Source organism: Monodelphis domestica, chromosome 4 (genome assembly GCF_027887165.1).
Source record: "Monodelphis domestica isolate mMonDom1 chromosome 4, mMonDom1.pri, whole genome shotgun sequence".
In the NCBI taxonomy this organism is placed as follows: domain Eukaryota; kingdom Metazoa; phylum Chordata; class Mammalia; order Didelphimorphia; family Didelphidae; genus Monodelphis; species Monodelphis domestica.
This window is the reverse complement of record NC_077230.1, coordinates 123,677,108-123,699,451: the sequence shown is the minus strand read 5'-3', so window position 1 is coordinate 123,699,451 and position 22,344 is coordinate 123,677,108.

Sequence of the window (22,344 nt, the reverse complement as noted above, 5' to 3'; positions counted from 1 at the left end):
ATATTTGAACCTAGGACCTCCCATCTCTAGGCCTGGCTCTCAATCCACTGAGCTATCCAGCTGCCCCTTTTGTGAAACTTAAATGAAGTAATGTATGTAAAATGTCTTATAAAATATAAATCACTTATTATTATTGTTGCTGTTATATGATTCATAGCTATAAAACTTTTTCATGAGATCACTAGTATTCAAAAGGCCAGTTTTTGCATTGGGGAAGTATAGTTAAATTTCCCATTTACAATCTACACAACTTTCTTCCTCTCATAAAACAAAAGGAATTGAATGACCCATCAGATAAAAGAGAGAATGTGACAATTTAGAACAAAGTAGAAACAAAATTAAGAATATTTTAATAACCCTCAATTATATACTTTTGATATACTATTTAACACATTCAAAGTGGAAATAGCACTAGAATTTAAAATTTTTCAGAATACCAAAATTCTGTAGAATATAATTTAGGAAGTGCTGATCTAGTTGAATCTCTTATTTTTATAAGAAACTAAGCCTCAGAAAGGAGAAATCACTTGGTTAGCATAATGCTACTATTTAGTTTTAGAACCCCAAGTAGATTCCAAGTACTCTTCCAGATAGTTCAAATGAATGCCTTGCCTACCATGATGTTTTTCAACCAACCTTATCTATCACCAAGTTATCCTAACACAAAGACACATCAAGAGGCTTTTGTTTCAAAAGCTCCTTCTTTCCACTATACTGATGCAAGTGTTTGGGGAGAATGAAGGGAGGGCTTTCTCTTTCCCTACCTCAAGCCTTGATGGAGAGGGTGTGGAATGGAGCTTATAAAGACAATGCTTTATGATCCTTGAACTCAAGTACTACCCTGACAATCTGGGCCCGGCATGTATTGCCCTGGTTTTTCTTCTAGAAAAGCATCTTTATTGGATCCATCAGTAAATCCAGCTGTGGGATTACCACTTCAAACAAGAACACATCACCACCCTCTGTGTAGGGTGAATGCTATGAAGTGAAAGGAAATAACCTAGAATTTTCTAGATGTGGGATGGTGTGGGGGTGGGAAAAGAAGGCTTTCACTTTTATTCAATTATTGGTTCAGCTGCTGTCTAAATTACTTATAAAATTCAGCTCACATTCCTCTTCTCCCTGAGCTCTTCATTGACAAAAAATCCCGTCTCCATTAGCTGACCGAGGAACTGGTTTCTACTGCCAATGATATTTGATGTCCAAAAGCAGAGTGAGGGGATGCCAAGATCTCTTACTCCACATTAATCTCTTCATTATTTCTGACATAGATATTCATAATGTCATTGCAGATTTAATAGATGATAATGGTAATACAATTCTAGTGTATTAGGTGCAATCTTGGTCGACGAGTCTAAACTTTTAATATAAAACAGATATATCATACATGAAGGGTAAATGAGCCCGAACGAGGCACCTCACAATGGGCATCATAATGGAGCTGCTGTCACAATGGTAAAATGGACTTTTCATTACCCTGTGTGATTGGCATCTTTTTGTATCCATTCATGGCTGAAAAAATCTAGTGTTAAAGAAAAAAGAAAAAGTAAGTGAGAGAAAATGCTGAGAATTACTCCCAATGAGAGAATGGAGAGTTTATAGGTTATAGATGTTGAAATGCTAAATTGGTTATTTCAGAGGGGAATGAACAATATACTACCACTTACCCACCCCCAATACCCCTAGCTATTACATGGTATAGTTTGATTTAAGACCTTTTTATTACATGCACTTAATTTGCCTCTTCCCAATAAATTTGTGGAAATTGAGGGAAAGAGAGATTAGGTGAAGTATTGATAGTTATACAATGACTCAATGGCAAAGCCAAGGCTAGAACACAGGCCTCCGGATTTTTAATCTAAGAACTGCTTGCCCCATTCCTGACACTCATTCACCTTTAATAATCTCAACTGGTCACTGGACGAACAAGAAATATTCTCAGGCTTTGCAATGCAAGAAGGACCAAGTCCATTACCATGTCTTTCCTTCTATATGCTGAGCTCCAGAAGTACTAGGCTTGCTAGTGCCTCCCACTATTTTATTGCTGTTACTGGCTTACCTTCCTGAGCTAGATAACCCAACATGGAGGTCGATCTGAAGGGGAGGGCAAAGGTATTTTTTCTCTCTCTTCATCCAACTCCTTAGAAATAGTATATTGTCCTTCTTTTAGGCATTTTGAAGGGCTTACTATCAAATGCTAAAGAGGAAAGCATAGTAAGATATATTGTTCATTTTAGAAAATGCTTGACTTACCAAGAATTTTCAGCCATCTCTACCTTACCTCAAGTTATCTTAACACAGAAAATATCCTGAATTTTTTTTGAAACCTAGTTCAATGCTTTTTCTACTGTACAATAAAGCAACCTAAGTTATAATAGGAAATAAAAGGGGAATATTTTATGTAGGCATTTTTAGTCAATCTGCAGGAAACTAGAACCAGTTCTTTTTAAATCCCCCTTTTTCTGCCTGGCTGATCTCCTCTTATTTTTTTTTTCTTATTCTTAATGTTTAACTGCCTTACTGCTTGGATAACACATTTCAGTTCCTAGTCACTAGTTAGTAGTAAAAATATAGGTGTGTTTAAAGTATATTCTCTGGATAGAGCCAAGATGGCAGATTAGGACAATCACCCAGCTGAACTCTTCAAATGTTCCCCTCCAAACAACTTCAAAAATAATACCTCATATAAAATATTGGAGTAGCAGAGCCAAAAAATAAAATCTAGATGAGATATTTTTTCTATCCTAAGAAGACTTAATAGATAGGCAGGAAAAATTAGTAATTCAGGGATGGAGGTCTATTGGAGAGCTATCCAGAACTCCCAAACAGAGTGGTAGAAATAGTTCCAATAGTAGTAGCAGCACCTATAGGGGCACTTAACCCAGAGATAAAGAGGGATTTGGATAACTGCTCAAAAAAATATTCCAGGGAAATTTTTCCTACTGGCTATAGCTGGCATTTATTGGTAACTCTATTGCCCACACACACAATTCTGGGTCATAATTATAGGGAAGAGAGGAGTGTTGGGAATTATTCACCAGGGAGCAGGGACCCTGGTCAGAGTACCAAAACAGAGAGGATACTACAGTATAAAGCTAGAGGGGGCCAGGAGTCCTTCCTTAATAAAGACCAGAGCATAGACCAGGAGATCAGACAAAGAAAAATAAATTTGGCTACAAAAAGTGACTACAATGGCAGGAAAGAAATAAAATTGGAAGATGACAATACTGTGAAAACAGCTGAAAAGAGCTATCAAAAAAGCCTCAGAGAAAAATGTTTATAAAACTCAAAAGCAATAACAATTTCTGGAAGAATTAAAGGAAGAGATAGGAGTAGCACGGGAAAATGTGGAAAAAGAAATGAGATGATATTAAGAAATTTATGAAAAGAGAATGAACAGTATGGTAAAAGAGGCACAAAAAGTTGAAGAAAATAGTATCTTAAAAATAAAATTGGCCTTATGTCAAAAAAGGAAAAAAATCCATTAAGAAAATAACTTTTTAAAAAAGCAAAACTGGCTAAAGTGAAAAAGAGACATAAAATTTCACTGAAGATTATAATTCCTTAAAATTATATTTTGGCAAGTAGAAGCTAATAACACCACAAGACAGTCAAGAAACATCAAAAGAAACTCAAAAGAATGAAAAAATAGGAGAAAGTATGAGATATCTTATCATAAAAATAAATCAAGGAAAGATAATTTCAGAATTATTGGACTACCTGAAAGCCATGATCAAATAAAGAGCCCAGACAACATTAACCAAGAAATTATAAAAGAAAACTGACTTTATATTTTAGATCCAGAAGGTAAAAGAGATATGAAAAGAATCTACTAATCACCTCCTGAAAGAGATCCCAAAATGAAAACTCTCAGGAATATTATAGCCAAATTCCAGAGTTCTCAGATCATAGAGGAAATACTATAAGCAGCCAGAAAGAAGCCATTCAAATATCTTGGAGCTATAGTCAAGATCATAAAGATTTAGCAGTTTCCATGTTAAAGGAGTGGAAAGCTTGATATATGATATTATAGAAGGCAAAGGAGCTAGGATTACTTCCAAGAGTCACCAACCCGGCAGAAATGAATGAAATACCTTGAGGGAGAAGTAGATATTTAATGATATGTAGGACTTTCAAGCTTACCTGATGAAAAGAACAGAGCTGAATAGAAAATTTGATAAAATCCAAACCAAATACTCAAGAAAAGCATAATCAAGTAAACATGTAAGAGTAATCATAAGAGACTCACTAAAGTTAAATTGTTTATATTCCTGTGTGGAAATACGTAACTCCCAAGAACTTTACATTATTAGGATTGTTAAAAGGAGTTTACATAGATAGAGGGCATAGGTATGAGTCAAATATGTTGGAATGATCTTAAAAAATGAGGAGGGGATTAAAAATGATGTACTCAGAGCTGGGGGGAGGGAGAGGAAGAATAGGGAGAATTTGCTCACATAAAAGAAATGTGCAAGGGAGAGCTTTTGCAGTGAAGGGGAAAATGGGGAGAGGGTGGCAGGCAGTTCTTGGACATAATTCTCAATGGACTTGATTCAAAGAAGACAGAATAAATATACACACCAGTTGTATATAGAAATAAAATTTAACCAATAGGGAAGTAGAAGAGGAAGGGGAAAGGGGTGGGGGAAGAAATAAAAGGGAGGACAGATTAAGGAAGGCAGTGGTTAGAAGCAAAGTAGACTTCTGAAGAGGGATGTGGGGAGAGAGAGCAGGGAGAGAGACAGAAACAGGGAGATAAAAAGACAAAGAGTCAGAAAGAATCAGAGACAGAGAGGAATAAACAAGAAAAAGGAATGGAGGGAAATACATAATAATCACAACTGTGAATAAGAATAGGATGAACTCATCCAAAAAATGGAAACAGAAGAATGGATTAGAAACCAGAATCTGACAATACATTACTTATAAGAGATACACTTGAAACAAAAAGAAACACAGAGAGTTAAAATAAAATACTGGAGCACAATCTAATATTCTTCTGCTGAAGTAAAAAAGGCAGGAGTAGCAATCATGATCTCAGACAAAGCAATAGAAACAAACAGATATAATTAGGGGATGGCAATTTTCTCAGTGTATTGAGAGCCAGACTTAGAGACAGGAGGTCTTGGGTTCAGATTTAGCTTCAGATACTTACTAGCTATGTGACTCTGTGCAAGTCATTTAACCCCCATTGCCTAACTGTACTGCTTTTCTGCTTTCAAACTAATACATGGTATTGATTCTAAGATTTTTAAAAAGTTAAATCTAATTAAAAGAGATAATCAGGGGAAAGACTGTTCTAAAAGGCACTATAGAAAATGAAATAATATAAAATATTTTTACAGCAAGCTTCTTTAAGACCTTATCTCTCAAATATATACTGAATATAAAACTGAATCAGATTTATTAAAATGAGTCATTTCTCAATTGATAAAATGGAAATTATATGAATAGGTAAAAAAATCAAAGCTCTCTATAGTCATATGAAAAATGCTCTAAATCATTATTGATTAGAGAAAGGGGAATTAAAGCAACTCTTAAATACCATTTCGCATCTATAAGAAATGACAAATGCTGGAGGAAGTGAGGGAAAATAGGTACATTCATTAAGTGTTGGTAGAGTTGTGAACTGGCCCAACCATTCTAGAGAGCAATTTGGAACTATACCCAAAGGGCTACCAAACTCTGCATACTCTTTGACTCAGCAAAACCATTACTATATCCCAAAGAAATCAAAGAAAAAGAAAAAGGACCCATATATACAGAAATATTTATAGTAACTCTTTGTGGTGTCAAAGAAGTAGAAATTGAGGGGGTGCTCATCAACTAGGGAATGACTGAACAAGTTGTGGTATATGATTGTGATTAAATAGTATTGTGCTCTAAGATATGGCAAAGAGGAAGTGGTTTCAGAAAAACCCGGGAAGACTTATATGAACTCATGAAAAGTGAAGTGAGAAGAACCAGGAGATCATTATGCATAGTAACAACAATGTTGAAATGATGATCAATGATGAAAGATTTAGCTACTCTGATCAATACAGTGATATGAAACAATTCCAGAGAACTCACCTCCCAAGAGAGAGCTGATGAACTCTGAGTACAAATTGAAATGTAATTATATCACTTTACTTGAAATATGACTAATATGGAAATATGTTTTGCATGATTTTACATGTGTAATTGATATAGTGCTTGTCTTTTCATTAAGTCTGAGCAGATGTAGGAGAGAGGGAGAGAATAAAAGAAAAAAATTCTTTAAAATAAGTAATTAATTTTTATATAAAATACATAACATAACATAATATATAATAATACACATAACATATACATATATTATCTAAACCCTTTTCTTATACTCTGATAACACCTAGAATTGATAGAGACCTTTTCTACTTACTGATTCTGCTCTGAAAAGAATCCTTTCCTGAACCCATTGAATAAAAAAATCCTTGATATCTCCAAGAATTTTCCCCTTTAAGTTTCAGACTATCTAACCCAAATTGATATGCTTAATTTCACCCTTTTGCCTAATGATCTTAAGTTTTTTTGGTTTCTGGAAGCACCTTTTGACCCATAATCTTTGTCCTGGTTTCAAAATGATTCTTCTGTCTGCTTTTAGAGCTGAAAATACCCTTGTCAGTGAAATTGACTTCTCTACCCTATGGGTCCAGGAAAGTCGGATGACTTTTAGAAAGTCAGATGCATCTTTCCCTAAGGAAGCCATTTTCTCTGCTCCATTACTGTCCCATTGGGAAAGATATGAGCTAAACTCTCCTTTTTCTTGTTTTGGAGCCAAGTTAAGTCATGTTGGTGGCCGATCTTGACTCTCTTTCCAGTTTTTATCTTCTCCTTTTTGAGGCTTTGAATCTCTCTGTGATTTCCCCATCAAGTCTTATTTCTAGCCTTGGCCATTTCCAACTCTTCTTTAAAAAAAAAAAAAACCCTTACCTTCTATCTTAGAATCAATACTGGGTATTGGTTCCAAGGCAGAAGAGTGGTAAGGGCTAGGCAATGGGAGTCAAGTGACTTGCTCAGGGTCACACAGCTAGGAAATGTTCAAGGCCAGATTTGAACTCAAAACCTTTCATCTCTGGGCCTGGCTCTCAATCCACTGAGCCACCCAGCTGCGCTCCAATATCCAACTTTGATAGGATTATGATTCTCCCTTAATCCAGTTCACTTTAAATACCGTTTATCTTAAAGGTGCCAAATACTCTCTGAGTCTCAGGACCTCTCCCATGGGGAAAGGTTTTCTGGGTTCCAGGTTCTATTGTAACAAAACCAAATACTATCCCTTCCCCTAACTTCTGTTCTAAGCTCCAAGCTATGAAGTAATAGGGACATATGGACTTTAGATAATATCTTGTTCATCTCACACATTTTACAGATAAGAAAACTGAGCTCTGGAGGAATCAAGTGATCCTAACACAGTTTTCCTTATCTGCTATTATCATAGTGTAATCAAATAAAGCCCAGTTTCAGGAGGCCTTCTGTAACTTTGGGATAATTTGTCCTTTTTTTTTTTGCTTTATTTTCTAATAGCTTCCCCTTACTTTATCTAACAAGGGTAAAAAATTGAGACTTGACAGGAAAACTTATTACCGTGGTAAAAAACGTAACAAAAAATCTTTTGCAATATCCGATAATCCCAAAATACAATAATATACCTCACAAAACCATGAGATCTCTAGCAGGTTTATAACTGATCAATTTTCCACCCAGGTTTACAAGAAAAACAAAGTCTGTTCTGGTCCATAAATCAACATTTCTTAGGATTCTGGCAAACCTAGTTTCTTCTTTCCCAAAGGTAACCGATTCAACCAAGAACTTGTAAAAGAAATCAACTAATTTCATAAAACAAGGTCAGCAAATCAAACCCATGGAAACTCATTTACATCATTGGATTTGCCACAACCCAATGACCCCTTGAAACACTGCAAGGTTCCCTCTAGTTATATGATTCTATGAAATGAAATGAAATGTTTAAGGGGAGAAAGTTGGTGGGTAGGGGAGGTTGGAGAGTGAATAAGTTTCAGTCCAAGAAATCCAGAGAGATAAATAAAGGAACTGACTGTTTTCCACTGGCAGACAAAATGGTATCATAGACAGAGCCATCTAAGCCACTATACATTTTTTATGAGAACTGAAAAAAAAAAGAAATTAAACAACTCATTAATGGCAACATTCCAAGTTAATGGCAGAGATGGTATGAAAAGTGGTCTCAGTTCCCAATCTAGTACAAATGCTTGCTTCCCTTAAGGCACCTTATCCTATATCATAATAAATAATTGACCAGAAATATCTAGCAACCTGCCTGGTGCTGATGTTCCAAAAATAATTTTAAGACATTTTAAGGAATGAGGATAGAATGACCACCCAGGAATGGGGAAGTTGAAAAAAGCTTGATGGAGGAAAATGGACTTGATCTGGTCTTTGAGGGATGGATAGGACTTAAAATACAGAGGTAAGAAGGATAATAGTATGTTTTTAAAATATGCCAGATGGAAGTGCCAGAAGTGAGCAATAAAAGACAATATTTGAATGCCCATGTCACATTCAAGGAAAAATGAGTAGAGCAGTTTGGTTGGAGCAGAAAATGCAGGAAAAAACAGAAAAGAAAATAAATTTTGAGATGTGGAATGGGCCTGTATTAATAAAGACCTTGAGGGGACAGTTGGGTAGCTCAGTGAATTGAGAGTCAGGCCTAGAGATGGGAGGTCCTGGGTTCAAATCTGGCCTCAGATGCTTCCTAGCTGTGTGACCTTGGGCAAGTCACTTAACCCCCATTGCCTAGCCCTTGCCACTCTTCTGCCTTGGAACCAATGCACTGTATTGATTCCAAGACAAAAGGTAAGGGTTTAAAAAATAAAGACCTTGAATGCTAGGTAAAGGAGTTTGGACTTTATTCTGTAAGACAATTTATTTGAATGTTACTAGAATTTAGGTATTAGAAAAAGTCAAATTCTAATTCTTGTCCTACAATAAGCTAGCTATGTATCCATTCAACCTCTCCAGGACTCAAGTTCCTTATCTATAAAATGGGAAAATAATCTGCATCTTCCCAACTCTCCAGACTATTACCAAGGACCAAATAAAATCATGAACATGAAATTGTTTTAAAGTATAAGAAACAATAAAATTATACTAAAATGACTTGTAGAGGTACACTAGGGGTGAAAACGGTGGTGAGTTTTTTTTTTAATGTATTTTTTGTTTTGCCTTTATTTCAATTCCAATGCAAATATTTTCTATCCCCCATTCCCTATCCAGGACACCATATAAGAAAAAAGAACATCTCAGCCAAACTAACTAAAGCCTCAATAAAATCCAGCAGCTTACACAGTATTCCATTCTTGTAGTCCCCTAACTGCAAAGAAGGGAGGGAAGAACATTATTATTTCCCTTGATCATTATCATTAGTTTCCATTTTTGTGTTCCTTCCATTTCCTTGTAGGCATGTTTTCCTTTCTTTTCTGTACATTAGACAGTCAAGCAATGAACCACATTTTAAATGCTTACTATGTACCAGGCACTGGATATAGAAAGACAAGCAAAACATAGTTTTTATTTGAATATTTAAGAGTTTACATTCAAACCGGGGAGACAATATACAAGATATATTCTTGTTCTTCTGCTTTCCTTTCAAAGATGACAAATGATGTGATGGGGTGATGTCATTTGCACATGAATTGGATTCAAGTGAAGATACACAGTGTAAATGCAAGGCAATATCAGTAATAAAGCCCTGGCAGTTGTGGGAACATAGACCCTAGGAAGTGGGTGAGAAATGACTCCTGCAGAAGGCAGGATTTAACAGAATCTTGAAGGAAGATCTAGGGAGATCAGGAACCAAAGTTGAGGAGGGAAGAGCATTTAAACATGAGAGAAAAACCAGTGGAAAGACATGAGATATGTAGTTTTTATAAAGGAAGAGCAAGAAGTTCACTGTAGCTGGATTGCAGTATGTAGGTTAGGAAGATGGGGTGGCAAAGGAAAGATGGGAAGGAACTATGCTGTGAAATGCCAAAAGATTCATATTTGAATGAGGAGGTAATTGGGAATTGCTAGATTTTATTTAGTAAAAGAAGGACATGATCAGATCTATGCTTTTGGAAAGGCACTTTGAAAGTTGAGTATGACAGATGGACATGGAGAGGAGTGAGAAATGAAGCAGAGAGCAACTGGAAGCCTATAGAAGTAGTCTTGGCTTGGGTTCATAAGAGCCTATACCAGTTAAATGGAGAGATACCGTCAAGAAAGAAATGACAAGTCTTGGCTATAGATGGACATTAGTTTATATATCTTCCTTTGCTTTTTCTTCATTTTCACTTCTTAAGCACACTAATGCTCTATTACATTAATATACTACAATATGTTTGGCCATTTTTTAACTGATGGACATATAGTTTATTTCTAGTTCTTTGTTACTATAAAAATGTGGCTTTTAATAGTTTGGCATATCTGAAACCTTTCTATCAGTTAAAAAATTCCTTAGGATTCACATCTTTAAACAATTCAGAAAACACATAACTGTATAACAATGGTCCGTAATCAATTAATTCTGATAGATCTCACTTTTGTACAGAAGCTCTTCAGATTCTGCATCTTATGATAGATGGAACTACCTTCTAAAGGGGAATTATTTTTTATAATATCTAAGAACTTGAACTCCTATGGAAGGGTAATCTACTTGCAGGTTGCTAAACATGTACTCTCTTCCAGGAAATCCCTTCATAGGACAATTTGGTGAGTACATGTGCTTCTACTATAAGACATTCATTAATGGTTTTTGTGGGAAAGTTATCTATACTTTTCTACTCCCACTTACTGTAAAATTGAGATTTGAACTCTGGACTTCAATCCCCACAAGCCCTTGCTCCACTTCCCCCAAATGCTTTGTAATCTCATGGAATTCTGAGGTGGGCGAGATCGAGAAGGTATTTAAGCTGATTGCAAAGGCTTTTGAGTTCTCCTTTTGGACTTCCGTTTTGGGGCAGACGTGGTTCTTTCCGTAATGTAAGTGAGGTCTTGTCTAGGCCTCCCTGGCCTAGGCACGTTTTCCTTATCCTGTATTTTCTTTTAATCCTTAACTTTTAATAAACCTCTAAAAATATAATACTCCTTGTAGAGAGAAACTAATTTCTACCTGCCTCAGTCTCCCCTAAATTTTAATCTTTACATTACCCCCTCCCCACAACTATCTACTGTGGATATTTCCAAAAGGAAATTAGAAGAAGGATAAATGGATGGCAGATACCTTCTATTATCCCACATGAAAGTTCTGCCATAAGAGCCTATTTTACCAAGAGTCCTGGCCATTTTGTCCCAGGATAAGCCCTCATTAGTGAAACACTTTCTCTTAGAGATGTCAAAAGCATGTTTATTCTCTCCATAGGAAGTCATAATCAAAAAGTTCTAATTAGAGAAAGGAACATCATTCTGGGTATTCATGCAGCTCATTAGGGAGCTCCCTTGATCAATCTCCTGGACTAATGTGTATATGTATGTATGTATGTATGTATGTATGTATGTATATATATTCTTCCTTCTCTGTACCAATTCCAATGAGAATGAAGCTCAAACATTGCCTACTCCACCTTATTTTCCCCTCCATTGTAAAGGTTCTACCTTGCACACCTTTTTTATGTGAGAAAAATTTCCCCACTTTATCTCTCCCTTTCCCCCTTTTGCAGATCATACCTTCTAATTGCCTTTTCATTTTTGAGATTATTCCAACATAATCAACTCATACCCATGCCCTCTATATGTAAACTCCTTTTTACTGCCCTAATAATGATAAAGATGTTAAGAGTTAATTGTATCTTCTTCCCAAATAGGAATATCAATAAAGTTTATTGAGTCAATTATGATGACTCTTTCATGTTTACCTTTTTACACTTTTCTTGAATCTTTTCTTTGAACATCTGATCTTCTATTCAGTTCTGTTTTTTAAATCAGAAATTATTTAAAACTTTGTATTTCATTAAATATCTATCCTCCCCCAAATGATTATACTCAGTTTTACTGGGTAATTGATTTTTTGTTCTAATCCTATCTCTTTTGCCTTACATTCCAAACCCCTCTGCTCCTTTTTTTTTTGTGAAAGCTGCTAAATCATGTATGATCTTGACTATGACTCCATGATATCTGAATTGTTTCTTTCTGGGTCCTTGTAATGTTGTGTCTTTGATCTGGGAACTCTGGAATTTAGCTATAATATTCCTGGGAGTTTTCATTTATAGATCTCTTTTATGAGATGATTGATAGATTCTTTCAATTTCTATTTTGCTCTCTGGTTCTTGGATATCAGGGCAGTCTAGGCCTTTTTTTTATTGTGGCTTTCAGATACTCCAATAATTCTTAAATCATCTCTCCTTGATTTATTTTTTACTTCAGTTGTTTTTCCAATGAGACATTTTATATTTTCTTTCTTTCTTTTTTCATTTTTTGACTTTGTTTCATTGTTTCTTGATGTCCTATGGAGTTATTAGTTTCCACTTAATCAATTCTTCTTTATAGTCTTTTCTTCAGTGAATATTTGTATCTCCTTTACCATTTGAACAATTCTTTTTTTTTAAAGAAATTCTTCTCTTTAGTGAATTTTGGTGTCTTTTTAAAACTATTAGGTCAAATCAGTTTTTTAAGGTTCTTCAATATTTTTTTTGTTTTTCTTTTACAAAGCTTTTAATTTTTTTCATAATTTTCTTATATCATTCTCATTTCTTTCCCCAGTTTTTCCTCTACTGTTCTCATCTCTTTCTTTGTTGGGTTTATGTTCAAATTAGAATTTTTCTCTGAGGCTTTTTTTGGATAGCTGTTTTCACATTGTTGTCTTCTTCCAAGTTTATTTTTTCACTTTTCCAATGAACTTCTCATATATTAGTTTGTATTATTATACCAAATATGCACCTTCCCCTCCTAATAGATTATAATCTCCTTGGGAGCAGGATGCATATCTTAGTCAAATTTAGCATCTCCCCAACACCTAGAATAATGCTTTGCACATAATAGATGCTCAACAATGACTGAATTAAAAAGCTAAGGCAAGAGTAATCATATTAGAAATGAAGAAATAGAGCAGAGGTGGAACTTAAAGCCAGGAGAAATTAGAATAATATCTTGGTTTCATGGCAAGAATCTTCTTAAAAAATCATGAGACCTAGATTCTGGAAACAGCTCTTGCCCCTAGTTAGCCACATGACCAAAAGGCAAAATGACAAATCATTTTGCCTTTTGGGTCTCAATCTCTTCCTCTGTAAAATCAAAGAATTTTATTGTTATCCACATTTCTAGTGGAGTGTCTACTATCCTTAACATTTTACAACAATCTCATAGATTGCGCATGAACCTTTCAAAAGGTAAGGGGCATGGTGGTGATTTTCTCCTCATGGTTCCCTCCCTGTGGTTCAAAGTAGAGACTGTCATCAGCACTGTCCTTTAATTTCCCTTTTGGTCATCTCAGTCCTTTGGGAAGCTAAATGTAGTTCCAAAACACAAAAAGTTTGGGAATCCAACTAATGTATTCCTTTCATTACTATAGGCCTGAAATGTTTTTCTTTTTTTTCTTAAAGAGGATGGCAAGCTACCTTGAGGGAAATATGTAAACACACACACACACACACATGTATATATTTATATGTTGGTATATATGTCTATGTATATCCATAACCATATATTTATAAATCTACTCACAGATATATACACATGCACACACATATGAATCTATAGCATTCTTTGAAGTTTAATGGGCAAAGTGAACTATATATATATATATATATATATATATATATATACACACACACACTTAGTACATATATACATACGTGTATATGTGCACAAATATCTATACATATATAAGCACATCTATCTATAGATATTAAATCACATATACAATATACATGCATGCGCACACCTACACATACATATGCATACATATATATACATATACACATATATACATATACATACATACATACATACATACATATATATACACATATACACATATATACATATACATACATACATACATACATACATACATACATACATACATACATACATATATATATGTATGCCAAGTCTGCCCACTAAACTCCGAAGAATGCTAAGGGCAGAAATAAAAGAAGTCAGAGTAGATGGGGAACTCTAACTCCTCTCTGGGGCTGTTAAGGAGACTGACCAGCTTAGCTGGTCTTTTTTATTCCTGGCAAAGTTGCTCTTCTGGGAGTCTGCAGGCTTCCCATCTTGAACTGACTGGTGTGTTACGCCTTTCCTTTGAAAGGGGGGAAATTGGGTTCTCACGTCAGAGGAAAATATTCTTGACAGTTCCGAGTGCTCCACAGGAGTTTTTCAAGCCCGAGATGTGCAGTTGAGTAGATTAGGCAGCTCACTTTGCCGTGTTGACAGTCAGTCACTCTTGTTGCTTAATCCAAACCCAAGCCGTTTTACAGCTAAAAGTTGTTGCTGGAAATAAAGGGAAATAGCATCTAGAGATGCATTATCTCTGTTCGACATGGGCCTGGGCCATGAATGCTCACCCCCTTTGGTATAAGATGAAGGAAGAATTTCTTTCAGGGTGTGGCTAGGTCTACTTGGATCCCCCCCCCCCCCACTTCTCTCCCCCGGAGGAGAAGATTCCATTTATTCTGTGAGCTGACATAATAATAATAGCCTCTAGTCCATATTTCTCCCCACTTCATGGCTCTGTCCTTTTCTGACTCTCTTAGAACTTGAGAATGTAGATTGATGAGTTGGTTTCTGGATGTCAGAATAAAGTCATTTCAGGGAAGGAATAATCAGATATGTGACTCCTCATTAAATGAAAATAACCCATTGAAAAATCAAACCCCATGGTTCTCACCATTGTAGACATACCTCAAAAATGCAGGCATTTTTATACTATATTTCAAAGATCCATGGGCTCATTGGTATTCCCTCTATAACACAGGTTAACAAAAATCAGAAGCGCTCACCTTTGTATAACACTTGAATATTATATAGCATTTTAATGTTTCTCTTTAATATTTAAATAAATAGTCCTATGGGGTAGATACTATGATTATCATTATTTTGCAGATGGGTAGACTAAGGTTCAGAGAAGTTAAGTGATTAGTTACCAGAGGAGGGATTTGAAGTCATATCTTCCAAATTCTTTAGCCATTACATGGTTTTGCCTCTGTCAAATTACTGGATGTCTTATTTGCTTTGCATAGTTTTCAGGCCCTAAAAGCTTGCTTAGGTCACATGAATTGATGATTTCAATAAATAAATAATCATATAAGTATGATTTATGTAAATCAATCAATAAAAACATAGTCCTTAATCACAGAAACGCAGACCACAGATAGGTTAATTAATGTCTTTAGGGGGGAATCTTGCACAAACCTGGACACCAAAAAGGCAGAGTAGCCCTTCTGGGTTGTTGAACTATATTTATGCATCAAGCTCTTGTTGTTACTGTTCCCCATAAGAAGAGATCTGCACTTAAACATCCTTAATGAATGTTTGTACATAGTAAGAAGTTTTTAAAATGTCTGCTTCATTGCTTCAATTTCTCCAGATCTTTCATTTGGGGGTCTTTATGTACTGGCCTAAAACATCTGGTGGCAGCTAACAGGATGGGTGAAAGCATGACACTGGGCTTATAGTTTGTATGGAGAAGGGATGACAGTGGTGAAGGAAGGTGCAATGAGGCCTGATATTGATCTCTATTATCTGGTGGCACAGGAATTGTGGACTTTAGGAGATGAAGTCAGTTATAGGAAAAGTATATAACCTCTGACAAAACAGAGGGGTTGGTCTGATGGGTTCCTCAGTAAAAGAAACAAAGGGAAGTATAAAAACAAGATCCTCTTTACTGTTCTTTGCCTGTTACTAATTATTATTGAAAATCTGACTGTGAAATTATCAAAAGTGGCATTACATAAGGCGAAGCAAGTTGACTATGCAGAGAAGTCAAAGGGCCAGTTGATGCACTTTGTAACAGTCAAGTTAAAAGTGAGAAGGCCTTTTTTTCCCCCAACTCTTCTTCTGGAGATATCTGATCATGACCTTAATGTAACTTTACTATCGACAAAATTTCACTATTAGAGATGAAATTCAGGAGAAAAATGAGCCTGGAATGAGGAAGATTCTCCAGATCCTGGTTCTTCCCATTTATCTTGACCTTTCCCAATCTTGGCCTTCACCAAAGACTAGGACCAAAAGAATATATCTAATCACAACTCCAAGACCTATTCTTATAGGAAATGGTGAAATGGAAGAAATTAAATCATTTTCATGGAAAGATATCAGCTTCTTCCAGTCTAGACAGTGCCAAGAGCTTATATCTCCAAGAAGGTCAAAGAAAGAAAAGAATAATATGTACAAAACTCTGTATAGCACCTCTTTTTGGGATGACACAACTGAAAACTATGATGTATTCATCAACTGGACAATGACTCAGCAAATCCTGATAAATGAATTTAAATTTAAAAGAGTCATGAGGTAGCATAAGAGGTAGATAGGTAGTGTAGTAGAAAGAGGACTGGGTCTGACATCAGGAAGATTTGAGTTCAAACTCATCCTCAGAAACTGCCTAGCTGTGTGGGCAAAGTCTCTTAACTTCTGTCTGCCTCAGTTTTCTTAACTGTAAAGTGGGATAATAATAGCTACTAGCTCCCAGGGTTATTGGGAAGATCAAATGAACAATATTGGTAAAGTACTTAGCACAGTTCCTGGCATGTAATAAATGCCTAAATAAAAATGCTTATTCCCTTTTCTTCCTTATAAGAAATGATGAAAAGGATTTCAGAGAAATATGGGAAAAACTGTATGAACTGATGCAGAATAAAGTAGACCTAATTTATACAATTACAATATTGTAAAGACAATTACTTTAGACTTAAGAACTCTGATCAGTGGGATGATCAATCATGATTCCAAAGGCCAAATAAAAAAGCATACTACCTCACTGCTGATAAAAAGGTGAGGTAGTCAGGGTTCAGAAAGACATATATTTTTTAATATGTCTAATGAGAGAACATCTCTCTCTCTCTCTCTCTCTCTCTCTCTCTCTCTCTCTCTCTCTCTCTCTCTCTCTCTCTCTCTCTCTCTCTCTTTTTCTCTCTCTCTGTCCTCCCCTACTCTAAAAAGTATAAAGTATGAGGAATGGTCATCTGGGTGAGACAGGAGATTCTGATTCAAATCTAACCTCAGACATTTCCTAGCTGTATGACCCTGGGCAGCCCTTACTGCTCTTCTACCTTGGAATTGACACTAAATATCAATTCTAAGGAAGAAGGGAAGGGTTTTAAAAGAAACAAAATAAAAAATATGGAGAGGTAAGAGTTATTGTCTAGGTAGGAGTAATGAATTTTGTCATTAAACCATGGAGTTAATTAAAAGTATATTAATACCCAACTCTTTAGCCTCCTGGTTAGATATTACCAGGAGAAGGGGAAGGAAGGGGAAACTTCAGAATTAGCACTTGTTTAGCCTTTGTGAACTCTCTTATAGCATTTACCTAAAGATTGTTAGGGTTGGGGCCAAACTTCCCAAACTCATTTACTTCTTACTCTCTGTATTATGTGCAATATCCTAAGCCTTGATCCCATGCAAATTAGGCTAATTTTTCTTTAAAAATAATGAACCTCTCCTAGAGACCTGGTTGGTTAAGGGGACTGAAGATGAGCTGTTGAAATCACTTCCTGATTGTTGAAGTCCAAAACAATCACAGTGTACTCTAGCCAGGTAGGCTCTGATCCTAAGGAAGAATGGCCCATTCAGGCAAGATAGCTTTGCTTAATTGAATCAACTTAGGATGTCTCCTGCTATAACTAAACAACTCAATCTGTTAGCTGCTGAATTACATACCAGTGTCTCATTTCATTCCAATATTAAACATTAACTACCTTGGTACTGACCTGATCTAGACTCAACCCAGAATAACATAGGACCAACAGGGAATCAGAGATCCTATGCCCAGGGGACAATCTACTAGGGGAAGGTGGAGTTCAGACATAGGAAGTCAAAAGACCATCATTCTTGAGGAAGCTACTGAGGTTAAACATGGGATTCCCACAAAAATGATAGGAGGCTTAAAAGGGATTGAATCACCAGCTTTTAGTCCAGGTGAAAATTTATTGGGTGAAATGTGGAGTTCATACATAGGCAGTCAAGTGACCATCTTCCTTAGGGATCCCACTGAGGTTAGACATAGAGATACCTTGGAAATGATGGGAGGTTTGAAGGGAATTAACATGGGGGACAAGTGCCACTCTTTAAATAAATGTGGGAGCACAAATTAGTAGTATTCCTTTTTCAGAGTGGCAAGTTTGAATATATAGTATATATTACATTATTGTAATTATTATTGAATTGTTTTGGTTTAGTGTCCGACTCTTCTTGGCTCTAATTTTTTGGCAGACATATTAGAGTGGTTTGCCATTTTCTTCCCAACTCACTTTATAGATGAGAAAACTGAGGAAAAGAGTTAAGTGACTTGCCCAGGATCACACAGTAAATATCTAAGACCAAATTTATATATCGTTTGTGTACTTATCACTGAGTCATAAGGAGCAAAGCTGGCCTTTCCTAGGGAGTGTATAGTTGCCTTCAGAGTAGGATTTGAGAAATGCTCCTAGCCTCACACTATCCCAAAATGTCCTACCTGTTAATCTGCTATGATTACTGACATTCACTAATAAAAAGTCATTCCTTTAGCTCAAGCAATGGTTGCTCTTGGCTATTGTTTTAAAAATATAAATCCTACTGGGAGGGACACTATCTTAAGTTGTTGCCTGTGAATAAGGTTTCCAGTTGCCATTGTTCTTGAGAGAAGTAGCTTCTGACCACATGAGGGCACTGGGTACCTGGTAGGAAAGACAGGTTGGGGAGTATACCCTGAAAGAGAGGAAAGTGTGTAGAAAAAAGAGGTATGGCCACTGAAGGTACATGGCACTGGGTTGCTAAGACAATTCCAATAAATGGAATGAGAAACAAAAATTGAAAAGGAAGTAACAGACTATACCTTGGTATTTAATTTGATTCTTTGGACAGGCATCCTCCAAATAAGGTTGTCTCAATCATATTGTATTATGTTAACATCAAGCCAAGTCCCATCATGAAGTTCTAAAAGCCCTCTACTGTCCTTTGACCAATCACCCATTTATAACATTGCTCCTATGAAACTGCTGCCCCCCATCACATTCCTTCACCTAACATAATCTTTTCATGGAATCAGTTAATGACTCCAAGCAGAATTAGACTTAAAAGTGGGCCATTCTCATTGAATCAGGTATCAAGGAATCCTATTGTAAATACCAGCATGCTAAAGTAAGTTAAATGCTGCTGTGGTCATAGTGATGCTTGTACATTTGCCTCAATGGAACAAAAGCATGTCTTCTGTAATAAGTGTATTTATCACTCCAGTCTCCAAATTTAGCAAAACAAAACCAGAGGCTAAAGTGTTTGAAAGGCAGTTATATACATATATATATATATAAAACATTTATTTAGAGCCATCTGACTTACTTCCTTTAGTCCCCACCTATTTCACTTTAGATAATGAAATGTTTTTCTTTGTATCATTAACTTACATTTCCCTTTCAATATCATAGGGTCATTGATTTGTGTGAAAGAGACTTTGGAGTTCATCTATTTCAATTCCTTTACTTTACATTAGAGGAAACTAAGTCGCAGAGAGGCTTAGTTATAGTCACACAGTATCAGAACTCTGATACTACCACTAGTCCTCTGACTCTAAATCCTATACTTTCCCCTTTGTGTCATGTGATTTCCATGAATTATGTGCCAATTAGCTGATTGGATAACACACATTTGCTTTGCAAGGGCTAGTGGGCATTAATCTTAAGAGTCAAGAGATGTAGGTTCAAATCCTGGTTCTTCCATTGACCTGTTGTGACCTTGAGTAAATTATTGATGCTGTGTCAAAGGTTCATTATCCATAAAAATTAGGATAATAATGTTATACCTACATCTCAGGGACATTGTGAGGCTCAGAAGGATATAAAAGTGCTTTGAAAAGTGCAAAGTACCAGACATATGTATGACACTATATGATTATAAGTGCTTTCTTGGTTCTGTACATCCCATCTTCCCCATCTTAAATGCCCTCTCCAGTCCTCTTTGTTCAATTCCCATTTGTCTTCCCAAGCTATACTTCCTCTGCAAAGTTCTTCTCAACTTCACCAGACCACAATGGTTTCTCACTGAACTCTTATTTGATTGACTATGTCATACCCTTTAGCATTTAATCCCAGTATTGTACTATTTTATGATACTTTGCTTTTAAGTATTTCCTCTCTGATGTGTCTGTGAGCTCTTTGTAGGCAGACCATGTCTCATATCTTGTGTTCATCTGTCTCTTTCAAAATATGTACCAAAATAGAGATCTTATAACTAAAGAACAGGAAGATGACTCAGAGATGGTATAGTTCAACCCTCCATTTTGGAAATGAGGGAACAAAGGCTGTGAGAGGGGAAAGGAAACTTTCAGGAGTCTGTGTATGATATTGTGCTAATTATATCAGATAATTTTCTAAGATAGAAAGTAAGGGTTATTTTGAAAAAAAGTATTAGAAAAGATACAATCCAGTGGAAGTATCTAGGTGACAGAGGGGGTACTGACTGAACTTGGAGTCAGGAAGACCTAAGTTTGGATCCTGATTCAGTTACTTACTAGCTCTGTGACCCTGAATAAGTCACTTAAGCTTTTGTAGCCTCAATTTCCTTCTTTACAAAAAGAAGGATATGGGCTTGATGACCTTTTAAATCACACCCAACTCTAAATCTCTGATTCTTTGTAAGACGGAAAAAGGTCATGTAACTTTAAGATGTTGATGGATAGTCCAAGTGATAACACTGCTCCTAACATAATTTTAAGACTTCCAGAGTGGTCTCTGAAAAGTTTGGTGGGCCTTTATAGAGAATTATTAGAGGATTTGTCCATGAATAAGAAAAGATATGGATGAGTTGCTAAATTTACTATCAAAGGGAGTGCCCATATTAATAAAAAGAGAGATTCACTGAAATATGGATGCCTGATGTCCAGAGTCATGATTTTGGGCCTCATTTTCCTCTTATTAAATATGAGTCTAAAAGATGCTACAAGTCCTTGTCTTTTAACTCTAGTGACTTATGAATTTCCATGACTTTCTAACTTGTTAGCTTCTTGAGGGCAGGGATCACATCAGACACATCTTTGTTTTATCCTCAATGCTTTGCACAGGCCTGGAGATAAAAAGAAAGAATGAAATGGTAGAAAAACTAATAAAGTTGGCCTCAGAGTACTTGGGTTTGCATCCCAGCTTGCCCTTTTACTAGCATGTGGCCTTGACTCTAGTTTTCTCATTTGTAAAATGAAAATTGTGAACTAGTTAATTTCTAAGGTCCTTTTCCACTCTAAATCCATTTCTGAGAAGTCGTTTTGTTATGAGAAGTAATTTTGCTTCCCTCATTCCAGTCTCTCAAGAAGAAATTGACTTCTCATTGTATGATCTGTAAGTAGCATAACCCAGGTGGGATGGAGTAGGGAGAGTCCAGAGAAGTATTCCTAGTAGAGAGCATGGCATGAACAAATGCTCAGGAGCAAGAAAAGATGCAACATATAGCAAGTCCATCTCCAAGAAGAGGCACGGACCAGTTGGCAGAAGTCTCAATAGAGAGAACGTAGTACAAAAATCGGATCATTTCCAACAAAGCCAGAATGCTTTTTGACAGCAATGTTCCCAGGTCACTGAATCATCTTAATCGTCTCTACAGTCGATTTTTTTTTTTGGAAGCTTCTTCAAAAAGAAAATACATCTATTCCTTAAGTGGACGAAGTCTCACAGACAAAGTTCCTCCCACTTTCTCAGTCCCCGATGATAGTTCCCACTTGCTGACTTTGCCACTTTTCTGGGCAGCACATTGACTGAGTTTTCTATTTTGCGTGCAGCCAAGACTGATTCAAAATCTCTGCCTGTACATCAATCCGTCTTGTTGTTCACTTTCTATTTACTGGCCCAATCAATCATCAAACATCCCAATCCTTCCTGACTCATTTTGAATTATATTGGATACCTGTCCAACCTCATCTTTAATATGCTCACCTAGATAATTTGCATATAGCAAACAAATTAGTGGCCCCAATGATTATTTATAGGGTGACAAAGCTATAAATCAACTCAAAAAACAACCAGCTGCTAATCTTCTTCAAAATAAGAGTGCGTGAGCCCCATAAACAAATAAGAACTACCACAAGGTATGATGGAAAGAGCACTGAACTTGGACTCAGGATTTGAATTCAAATCCTGCCTGCCACTTACCAACTGGATGACTTCGGGCAAGTTGTTTAGC